Source organism: Sebastes fasciatus, chromosome 18 (assembly GCF_043250625.1).
Source record: "Sebastes fasciatus isolate fSebFas1 chromosome 18, fSebFas1.pri, whole genome shotgun sequence".
Lineage (NCBI taxonomy): Eukaryota > Metazoa > Chordata > Actinopteri > Perciformes > Sebastidae > Sebastes > Sebastes fasciatus.
The window spans coordinates 29,409,615-29,421,755 of record NC_133812.1 but is presented as its reverse complement, the minus strand read 5'-3'; the positions used below and the strand labels follow the sequence as shown (position 1 = coordinate 29,421,755).

General features: G+C 44.6%; 1 protein-coding gene across 9 annotated transcripts in view; it reads left to right on the top strand.

Moving 5' to 3' along the window:
* The window catches only part of hivep2a (HIVEP zinc finger 2a), a 116,035-nt gene that overhangs the window by 70,107 nt on the left and 33,787 nt on the right, over positions 1-12,141 (top strand). For all 9 annotated transcript variants that reach the window (XM_074616661.1, XM_074616667.1, XM_074616669.1 and 6 more), the window contains one exon: positions 258-325. The gene's annotated coding sequence lies outside the window, so the exon portion shown is untranslated. The remainder of the gene's footprint in view (positions 1-257; positions 326-12,141) is intronic.

Genomic DNA, 12,141 nt, shown 5'->3' with positions numbered 1-12,141 from the left:
CAGCCCCTGAACTGAATCAAATCAAAATCATACCAGTGCAGACTTTGTGATGTTTGCAAATATCATATTGTTGTCCAAAGAATTGATATACTATCATGTTATGATGAAACTTGTGATCTTCACCACTAGAAAATGCACGTGACTCAGATTAGACTGCAGCGGTTGTGTGACCGTTTGTACATGTTGGTATAGTTTAGCTGTTACTAAACGCCGCCTCCATCTACTACTATTCATCAAGACTGTTTCTCTGTTTCTAGATTCTCCGTTCACCGTGGAGGCATGAGAGAAAAACTACGTTTTCTTCAAGAGTTCAAGTCAACACGGGGTGAGTAACTGATATTACATGGAGGTGAAACTGGTGCCTCTGTTGTCCCGGCCACATGACGGTTTCCCTTACCCTAACTAAGGGGTTTTCTTGCCTGAACATACCTGTGAACGTTTGCGTACAAATGACACGTGAAAAGGCTAAAACGTGTCCTCATGACACGCAGGATGTCCGTGTGATGTGGTGGTATTTATATTCCAGTTAAAGAACACTACAGTACAGTAGGTGGTATAAACTACGTACTGTCTGCAGGCTTCTGGCCACTTCCCCTCTGAGGATGTTTTTCTTGTTTTGGGCTCCAATGAAGAGGAATATTAACGCTTCAATATTTTAGATAAAACACTTTGTGGCAACAGTTTGTGTTTGTCCCTTTCCTGCACAATCAGTGCATGTGGGTTGCTAGAGTTACTAGCCAGACGTGGCGTTTTACTTGCCTCAGACACGCAGGCAATTGTTGTTGTTGAGCCCTGTGAGCCGGACCTCATCATCCTAACATCAGTGTTGAACCTCACTAAAGCTGTTGTATCTCAATGGGAGAAAGTCCCTTCAGTCAGGTTCCAACGTCTGGCAGAAAGCAGAGAGTGGAGGATGTTATAGCAGCAGATTAAAGTCTCAATACTTTTCAGCACGTTTTCTGACGTTCAGTTTTCTTTTCATTGAATATGTTTCTTGTCTACCTGCTCTGGTAACATGAACATACACCGATCAGCCATAACATTCACACCACTGACAGGTGAAGTGAATCACGAGGGTTATCTGGTTACCATGGCAGCTGGCAGTGGGGGGGATATATTAGACAGCAAGTGAACATGTTGAACTTTGTGTTGGAAGCAGGAGAAATGGGCCAGCGTAAGGATGTAAGTGACTTTGACGAGGGTCAGATAGAGCTGGCTAGACGACCGGGTCAGAGCATCTCCAGAACTGCAGCTCTTGTGGGATGTTCCCTGTCTGTAGGGGTCAGGACCTACCAGAAGTAGAAGAGCTACTGGAGCTCAAACTGATGAAAGGGTTAATGCTGGTTCTGATAGAAAGGTGTCAGAACACACAGTGAGGAGCAGTTTGTTGGTACGGGAACCGGTCAGGCTGCACCGTGCTGATCTGATGTTACGGCTGATCGGTTGTGTTTTACATCTCATACCAATGAAACAGTTAAAGAGAACAATAGAGAGAACGGAACAGAACGGAAGAGAGATGCAAATCAGCTGCAAAAACTGCAGCAGGAAATGGAACAGGAAGCTGTTCTCACATGCAGGTGTACAGTAGTTACAGTAACACACACACACACACACACACACACACACACACACACACACACACACACATACTTGCAAACCTTGAGACTCCCTGGAGTTAAAGAAGAAACCTGAATACTTCTCTCCTCTGTTGTGAACTTGGTGTCTGAATCTCTGTTATAAACTAACGGTTAATAATCGGTTAACGAGGGTCGGTTATCGGTTAAGAAAATTGTTCACAATTAGCATCCCTAGCTGGCAGATATGGACACACATACACACACACACACACACACACACACACACATACACGCTCACTGGCAGCAGTGTGATGCTTCTTGTTGTGTATTTTTGGGATGAAACTGGAAACATTTATGGAGAATTTCAGGCATAAATGGAGTTTCTTCTCGGTCTGGTTTGCTCACTGAGCCATCTGTGCTGCTGAGAGTTCAGCTTTTAATTCTATAAGATGTTAGTCATCCTGCTACACACACACACACACACACACACACACACACACACACACACACTCACACACTCAGACCACACACCTCCTACCTACCTGCTGCTCTGCGGATGTGAGGGGACAGAGATTAGCTGTGTGTGGGTGGACAGTCAGTACTGGTGTGTGTGTGTGTGTGTTGTGTGTGTGTGTGTGTGTGTGTGTGTGTGTGTGTGTGAGTAACGGGTGTTGGGGACAGTAGTCATTCAACCAGCCGCCCCCATTGTGTCAGGAATAAACTGCAGTGCACGCACACACACACACACACACACCATTAGCTGCTGATAAATAAGGAGCGGTGCAGGACAGGAGAGAAGACGGTAAATCATCTGAATGTTGGCGTCCGTCCTGGCAGAGTCGGGGAAGATTCTTCTTCTGCTCCGGCGGCTGATTCTGCAGCTAAGCGGCCGTCGTCTCGTCCTTCTGGAGTCCTAATCTTCTGTAAACATGGAGTGAATGCTGAGCTGGAAGAGGCTGCCTGTCGTCTTCTCTGAAAACCTTAAAGAACTCAGCATTTTGATCAGTTTCTTTTCACTTTCGTCTTTTCACGTCCGCTCAGTTCTGAACATTTACATGAAGAAGAAACAGGAAGCTGAGTACGCTACTTTTTTATATATTTTAAGAGACGCACCGATCGTTCATATCAACCCATTCTCACTCCCAACTCATCAAATGTTGTAAAAACAGTCTCAATGTGCCCAAAGACTAACTATAGTATCAGAAAAACTCACTTTCAGTTTTAAAACCGGGTTAAATGTTTAAAAGTCCGTTGCATACAGAATGTCCTGCAGAAAGCCTGCAGTAGAGCTGACATGATAACATGTTTCTGAGTTCAGCCTCCAGCTCCTGCTGTGTTTCTCTATATAATTCTTATTGTTTAGGTGTAGCTAGCTTCCATAGCTGCTTTATCACCCTCCATAATGGGCAGCTTCCAGCGCCCGGCAGCAAATAACCGGTTCTACCGGGCTGTTCTCCCTCAGCCTGCCCTCCATAAATACGGGTAACAAAAGCTCTAATTGTTTCCTGTTTGGTTTGTGAAGTCTGTAAGTGAGAGTTCTGGATAATTATCCGCCCTACATACTGTAGGACTTCTATTATCGCTGCTGCTGAGGCGCTCCGACGGCGGCGGAGGAGTCCTGACGCAACGCTGTGGAAACATGAACACATGAACACATGAAGGCATGGCCTCCAGGAACACGGAGAGGAAGAAACACTAACTCAGCATTATAGAGCTGCTAAAACCTGGGGGAGGAGAGGAGGAGGAGAGGAGAGGAGAGGAGGAGAGAGGAGAGGAGAGGAGACTGAAAGGAAGCGAGCAGGAGAGGTGAGGAAACGAGGAGAGAGGAGAGGAAGAAGAAAGAGGGGAGGCGAGTGTGGAAGAGGGATGCAAATGTGAGGAAACAGTTTACATAAGCTCAAGCTCCAAAAACACCACATTTCCCAGAATGCAACTCAATAGCATCTCTTCATTAGAACCCTCCCTGCCTGGAGCTCCAAACTCCATCCTCCAGTTTAGACATTATACAACTGTTTCACAGTGAGAGCAGCAACGTTCATGACGGATTAACTGATTTTGATGTGTAAAATTGGTGAAATGTCAGCTTTATTTCAGCTGGTCCATTAAAACGTGTCCTCTGAGGTCTACCTCTACCAGTCAGGCAGGTAGAACTCTCCGTCCTCCTCCAGAGCGAGGTTTATTACATCGTATAACGTTATATAAGTTCTTTGAGGAACGTTAAAGGTGCTTATTGGTTGTTGTTAGATCACAGGAGAACCTTTAACAAACATATAAAAGCTCTCGGTGTCCAGAACGTCGTAAAGACGGAGCGTCCGTCCACACGAAGTCCGTCTACCCCTTTCCTCCGTCCATCTCGCTTCCTGCTGTATTCTGCAAACTGTTGTGGAAAATGTAATGAAGCTGCACACACACACACACACACACACACACGCACGCACGCAACACACACACACACACACACACACACAGGGCTAACTCAGTAATAGTTTCAAGGCTGGCCCAACAGCCCTGTGGAAAATATGACTGCCTTCTCTTTTCCACTGGCAATTTACACCAACAGGACGCCTGTTTTTCCCCTCCTCACCTCTTCACCCTCCTCCCTCCTCTCTCCTCCCTCCTCTCTCTCTCTCTCTCTCTCCATCTTCTCCTCCGTCTCTTTCTGCTTTCTCTGTTAAATGGAAACATGTTGGTCAAACAGCCGCAGCTGTGGAGGCGGAGAGAGCGCTGTAGGTACGCTGTGAGTCTATACGCTGGGAGTGAATGTGAGAGCCAGGAGACAGAACATGGAATTCTTTAACAGCCTGAAACGCTGCCGTGTCACATCATGTTTCCCATGTTAACCACACCGTGTGTGTGTGTGTGTGTGTGTGTGTGTGTGTGTGTGTGTGTGCACCAACACTGGGACAGAATACATAAAGAAAGTAAAAGAAAAACATAAAGAGGCGACTAAATAATGACACCATTTAGTCGCTTTTCAGGAACGTTTGATCGTCTCACCGTACTTCAACCCTCCTGGTTTTCCATCGTCCTCTCCCGGTTTCCTCTAGCGCTGAGATGACTCAACTATCTCCTGATTGGATAATATGACGATACCTGAGTGCCAATTGGATATGTCTAGTGATTGTTGTTATCTTGTTTACCTCTAGACCATGAAGAGAACCAGATGAATCATCCACTTCTAGAGACTTTTACTTTGTAAAATCTCTAAATGAATCCAGTAGAATGTTTGATTTTCAGCATGTCTGTAGTCAGAGACGTCCTGAAGTCAAATAGATCAGGATCATTGGCAGGAATTATTGATTACATTGATTATCCAGCAACCCAGAAATCAAAGAATAAAGACATTTCCCTCACAGATTAGTGGATTTATCTTTAATTTATAATGTTTTATACTTCTGGTGAATATAATCCATCAATCTGATTTCCATAGATGTATTTAGTATCTACAGTTCCCTTTGTTAACATCTTATTTTGAAAAGCGGACGTTCTCTTTATCCATCCATGGTCAGCTCCATCGGGGCCGTTTCAATGCAGAGAACATAATGTCAGTATCTGGGTGCTCTACAGTCGTAGCGTCGGCCCATTTGACCACGGAGACGAGAGCGACGGCCGGCTCCAACGCCACGTTACCTCCATACCATAACGTTTCCTGTCCTTGACAGAGTTAGCATGCAGCTTTATCTCTGCTCTGTCTAGCTCTGCTTTTCCTGTCAATGTGTGAAACCCAAAGTGTTTCCATCCTTTACTGGATGTGTAGTGTTTACCACGCTGGATTTAACATGGAAGGGTGCAGGTCGTATCCACGACGACCCTCCAACGTTTTAGACTCTCTGAGGTTTGTTTTGGTTGACGGATACGGAACGGATATGACGTCACGTTACTCAGACTACAACAATAAAAGCGGTAACTTCCTTCTACCTCCACATAGACTCAGGTGAAGCAGATATATTGATTCTGGTGTTAAAACATCTATTTAGAAATTATAAACCTTCTGGTGATCTCCCTCCAGCCAGTTTTCCCCTTATTCAGGTGTTTGTAGTGAAATCAGGAGGTATCGTATCAGATAACTGCTCATTTCAACTCCACCAATCAGCTGTTTGTCGTCCGTTGTGGCGCTTTCAAAGAGAGCGACAGGAATAAATAGAAACAGGGCGACTGACAAAAGTTCAGCTCCAAACAGCGTCACACTGCACAGAGCTGACGTCAAACAGATTCTGACGCTGACGCTCGCGTTGCATTCAGTTAGAACACGGTGTGATAGACGACACACAGCATCCTGATACATCCGACCTCTCTGTGTTGAACACATCACATTCCCTCTAACCTCCAACATTAAAGTTCAAACTGAGCCTCCCTTTTCTTTAACATAAATACTGCTCTGGTGTGATTCAGGCATTTTGACCAACTCTACTTAGCTGCTCTTTCAAGCTGCTGTTAATGAAACACAACACTTCCTGTAGACGTTTCACAATAAAAGTTTTCCAGGGACGAGCAGGGATCGTCCCCGATGAGCTGCTGGAGGCCGTTTTAATGTGGAACGGACTCGGCTGCATTAGAGAGACAACGGGAGGAAGACATGAGGTTGTTGTTGTTGTTCAGTAGAATGTGGAGCGTGAGCACATTTTCTATCAGCTGGTTTAACAAAACCAACATTTCTGTTGGTCACCGTGACAACCAGAGAAACCACAGTTTAGTGGTTATCAGATGAGACACTGGAGGTAGAAACCTTCACGTGCACGTCATACGAGCTGAAACCACACACACACACACACATGCATGCGTACACGTCATCTGTGTACATTGGACAGAACAGAGAGTGACCTCACCTCTCAAGACTTTCAGACTCTACACACACAGAATTACACATGTACACATGCAGTCATTGACATCCATCATACACACACACGTAGGGTTAAACCCAGAGGTTCTCCAGTGGTTCTCCAGTGGTTCTCCAGTGGTTCTCCAGTGGTTCTCCAGTGGTTCTTCAGTGGTTCTCGAGTGGTTTTGGTCTGTTACTGGTACATTTTAATGTATTTACTCCTCAGAAACAAACAAAGACGTTTCACCTCATCCTGTGTTTACTCTCCATCTGAAGCCCCTGAAGGCTTCTCTGTGAGTTCATCTCAGAGTTAGAAGCATACTTTATCTGATATTCATTTCTAGAAACGAGGTCTCCGCCCTCCGTTGTGGACTCTTTCTGTGTTGGTTTAGTTTAGATGTTGCGGTGGTTTCAGTCCGTCAGCGTTTTTCTTCTTCTCAGTTTCTCCTTTTCCTGACGGATCTGATGGATTTCTTTTACTCCTAAAAGTTCAGAACCTTCCCACAGATCACCTACGGAAGCCCACAGGGGACAGTATTTACATTTGTGCATGAAAAGAAGCCAACGAGTGAAAAATGAAGCTGTGGGAATGCAGAGCACAGTAACATGTTGGTCAGCTGCAGCAGATTTAACATTATAATAATTATTGTGACTTCTATACTGTGAACTTTTGCACGTATTTTGCACATTCCTGCACCTTTCTTTTCAACGACAACGTATCAGGGACATTGTAGGCAAAAAAAACAATAATTACAGAGCCTGGGGAGGAGGGTTATATTCTGAGAAAAACTACAAATAACTACAAACTCTGACCTCCGATGTGTGGAACATCTCAGTCACAGTTGGGTTTCATTTACTGAGCTTCAGTGGAACGCTCTGTCGTCTCATATGTAGAAGTTGGAACTATTTAAGAGCCTTTTGTTTGTTTTTCTCTCCCTGATGTTTCCCTGATGGATTCTCTCTGTAAATTGATGACTAATAATGAGATTTATTGATGATACAATAATGTGAACATTAATTCTATGGATGTCTGCTAGTGTGTGTAATCTTATCTTTTTCTTTTTTTGTCTTCTGTCCTTTTTAATATTGTATTCTCTTGTTATAATTGATGAAGGTATCACTGTAGAGCCCTGATCGAGCCCCTCTGAGGGGTTTTGCACCTCTTCATCACATTTGTTGTTGTTAATGTAATTATATAATATCAACTTGTACCTTTTTTATATGTGCAAACTAAATCTAAATCTAAAAATGGATTCTACATCACTAACTCTTACTGTAACATTTATACGCGGATGCGTTTACATCGCAGTCAGTACAGGATACATGGCGTACAAATGACACATGGATATCAAGAAAGGCGTTCTTATTGCACGCTAAACGCCTCGCACATTATCCTGGCATTTATACAAACGGGCCGGTGCATCCCAGAGAGCATCTGGGAGTTTTAGGATGCGAACATCAGCTGGAGATTGTCAGTTTGTTGGTAATGTAAAACAGAGGAAGTGATGAACGTGGTGAACGTGAAGCGACGGATCATAAAGTCACAGAGCAGCTTTAACTTTTAGAGTCTTTCCGTTGTGTAACTGAGGATTTTATAACAGCGAGTCAGGAACAGCAGCAGCGCTGTAACCTCGGCACACCGAGCACTTCCTCCTCCCACACACACACACACACACACACACACACCCTCATCCTGTCTATGTGCTGCCACCTCCCACACACACACTCTATTCAGGGCACACACACACACACACACACATATTTGTCTGACAGAAATATCCAGTAGCATAATTGACTTCCTATCTGCTGTAAATCACTGTCTACTAGCTGTCTGTGTGTGTGTGTGTGTGTGTGTGTGTGTGTGTGTGTGTGTGTGTGTGTGTGTACATCACAGTTCAGATTAAGTTCATCTCATTCATCTCTCTCTCTCTCTCTCTCTCTCTCTCTCTCTCTCTCTCTCTCTCTCTCTCTCTCTCTCTCTCTCTCTCTCTTAGATTTAATTTCAGTCGGAGCTTCTTCTTCTTCTTTCTGTCGTTCTCTGCCTCCTTGTTCTCTCAGATCCGTCTCTGCAGCGCCGCCGCCGCCACCGCCGCCGCGTTAACACGTGATTGACAGCACTAAATTAAAACTAAACATGGCTGCTGCTTCAACACGGAACAGTCGGACATTTAAGTCCTTGGATGTCGGCAAAGTAGAGCGCAGACTCCAGAGACTTTTAGGTGATATTATTCTATTTCTGTTTCTGCTTCTGTGGCCGATCATGATCATCACGCTCATCATTATGGGATGTTTCAACCCTCAGACGCTGAGCTGTGATGGTAGGAGCTGCAGCTGCTCGCCCGCTGCCGGAAGCTCGGTGACGAACGTAATCGGCACGCTAACGTGGCCGACGAAGCTCGCCAGGCTAGTTGATGTATTTGTGTCTGGACTGACTGCAGACCGGCTGCATCTCGCTCACAGACCGTGTGTTGTATCGTGGTTGTAAACAGTATATGATAGTGAGCATTTATAATAGGTTTCTCTATTTTACCACCGTCAATACACAACAAACGTACGTGTCAAAGTTGAGAACTAGTCATGGTGGTTCCATCAACATTAAGAAAACATGTTGCTGTGTTAAATATAGGATTAAACTAAGGATTATTTCCATTGTTGATTAATCTGTCCCTGACAGAAAAGACTTGTATGTTATTAATGAGGCGTTATGACTTATTAATTCTGCATTTTGATCATTTGATTGTTATTATCGTCTTCAGTTTGGTTTTGTTCTTCTTTTCTTTCCATGTTTTTGCCTTTTCAAACTCATTTTAAGGATTTTAGAATTAAATTCTGAAACGTCTCCAGGCCTTTCCAGAGCGGGGACGAGCGAATAACCAACACAGAAATGCTAAACGCTCACCTCTGAATGTTATATGTGTCGGGCTTTTATTGTGGAAATTAAGAACAGAAGGTGTAGATCTGGTCTGCGCTGCTTTTGTCAAAGTTGAAAGGAGTAATAAAGTGTAATGTCTTGGTGTACGGTAAACTGTTGAACATTATATTTGACGTATTGAATACGTCCGTTCTGCACGACGTGATCCGTTGATGCTTTTATTCGCAGTTCAAAAAGCTCCGAAAAATCAACCTTGTTCCGAAAAAACTTTCCGTAATAGTCACGTTCTGTGTGAAAGTATTCACGACAAAAACAACAGTTAGAAAAACTATATTGAACTATATTGTAAAAAAAGGTAATTGGCCAAATGTAAAGTTGTTCCTTCAGAGAGAATGGAGCTCCTTCAATGAGCGGCGGCTTCTTTCTAGAGCTTCCTTCTCTCAATGCATCTCAACTCTCTCACAGGGAGATAGATCCGTGTTGTAACAGGCAGAGAGGCAGATTCTTCACCCACCAGGGCAGAAAATAGACCGGATTCGATGCAGCTCCAGTAAAAGACAGGACGGGTTACGAGAAGAGTCTCGGTGTATTTGGACTGGTAGAGCGCTCCGTCCTCCTACACAGATAACCCCGAGGTGACAGCTAGCAGCTCCGGCTCGCTCTCTGTGGAGGCCGTCAGAAAGCTCTCTGGGAAATGTAGGAAGTGAGTAACGGGAATAGAAGTGGAGGAGCCGGGTTGAAGGGAGACGGGACGGAGAAGGTAAACAAAGCAGATCTGGAGATTCCTCTGAGAAGCTAGAGTTTTAAATCCACACGTGTTTCGCTTCTGTAAAATCCCTTCTTCACTTCTTATAAAGTTGGCCACATGTCACGCTGGGAGCTTCCTGGTTTAAACCACGACCTCCTGCTGGTTGCCCTCGCCGCAGCAGCTTGAGCTCAACTGCCTTGCTCAAGGGGACGCAGGAGGTGCAGGAGGAAGGCGGCGTTTCCACTCAGCATACTTCACACATGACTTTTTAATTTTCAACACAAAGTTTCATAAAACTTGTCCCTGGCCTGATGTAAGAAAGCAGGTATTGTAATAGAACTGCTGAGCAAGTGGATTTTTATTTATAAAACTTTTTGGCAGGAGGTAAAATTGGCCCCAAACTTTATTTGTCCTGGCAGCGGGAGGCTCTTAAAATGTTTTAAATTTAACTTTGCTGCGACCTGCAGTCGGCCGGCCTGCTCGCCGTTCACACACAAACTAAAAGATGTTTCTCTCAGATGATAATAATCCTGTCAAACCACAACGCTTCTGTCAAGCTACTCAGCTCATTAGGATTTCATATTGTGAATTTGATTTTATCTAGGTGGATCTTTTCCCTTCTCCCTGAACGTTATTCTCCACCTCATTTAAATGTTTCATGTTTAACTTGTGGGAAACAAAATATATGAATATATAAATAAATAACTCGATGAATATCTACATAAATAAATGATGAGGTGGACGAGGACTGGCCGGCTTCCAGACCTCGGTGTCGCCGCCCACATCAGATATTCAAATAGATCTCAATTCAGAGCTCTGTTGGGTCGGAGCCAGAAACGGTGTCGGAGAAATGGCAACAAAAATACCAAAACAATTTTTTGCAAAACTCTTTATTACGTTCAGTCAGAAATAGTTTTTCATCCACTGCCACATAGCAGCGATGTTCTGATTAAATTTAGGGACAGATAAATAAAATATGGTTAAAGTATGATGTTACGCAACTACAACATTTGGTTTCTGTTATTCCAACACGTTCTCATCCCAACTCGTCACATACTGACGCTCTGTCAGACCCCTCGGCGTCACTTTCCGGTTGCAGTTAACACGTGATTAACGTTGTGAAGTAAACAAAAGCATCATCGATGGGCTTAAAACTACTACTGAAAAGGACCGTTAAAGAGCCGTCATCTGTAGCTGCTGTAATCCTGTAAAAACCTCTACCAATCACTGCCTCAAGGTCCGCTTGGACAGAACCAATCAGATGCCTCCCTGCCTCCCTGCTCGTGCTCTACCCTTGGCGTGCACCGGCCTGAATTCAAAGCGCGTCGCCGCCGCACGTTCCCTGGAGAATGGAAGAGAGAACTCAGCCCTGCAGTAGCAGTGCACTCTCTCCGCTCTGTGGCGGTGAAGTAGTTATGATGCGGCGGTGCTAGCTTTCCAACATCGTCCACCCCACCTTTAAGCTAAAAGTCCCTCCGCTAACAATCCGCCTCTAGTCTATTGTGAACGAAGCCGCGGGGCGTTGCACAGAGCCGATCAAGCGGTGTACTCTAGGCGTTAACCTGCGCTGTAATGAATCACCGAACACACATCTTCAGATGGATGTAGGACAGTTGAAGTCTAGCGGGTCGTTATTCTGCCAGCAGATGGACCGACTCCAGAAGCTCCGTTCTGCACAGACTGAGTTCGGTCCAGCTCATTGTTCCAGTAACTCCAGTCTGCCTCCAGGTAAAACAAAGGTAGTGTTTTAATGGAGGTGTGTGTGTGTGTGTGGTTTCGGTCCAGTTGAGGCCAAACAGAGCCGAGCCAAAAAACAAACACACTGCCAGCTGCCCCCCCCCCTTGGCTGTATAAAGTGGTTAATCACTGAATGGAAACCATTAGTAACATGTTTAAATAATTTACACAGCGTCTGACCACCCAACGTACCAGAACACCTCTACTGCTCAGAAACCCCACGCCGGCCTCTGTGTGAGTCTGATCCGTGTATATATACCATAGTAGTAGTACAGTAACCTGATACTACTGACTGATCCGTGTATATATACCATAGTAGTAGTACAGTAACCTGATACTACTGTCTGATCCGTGTATATATACCATAGTAGTAGTACAGTAACCTGAT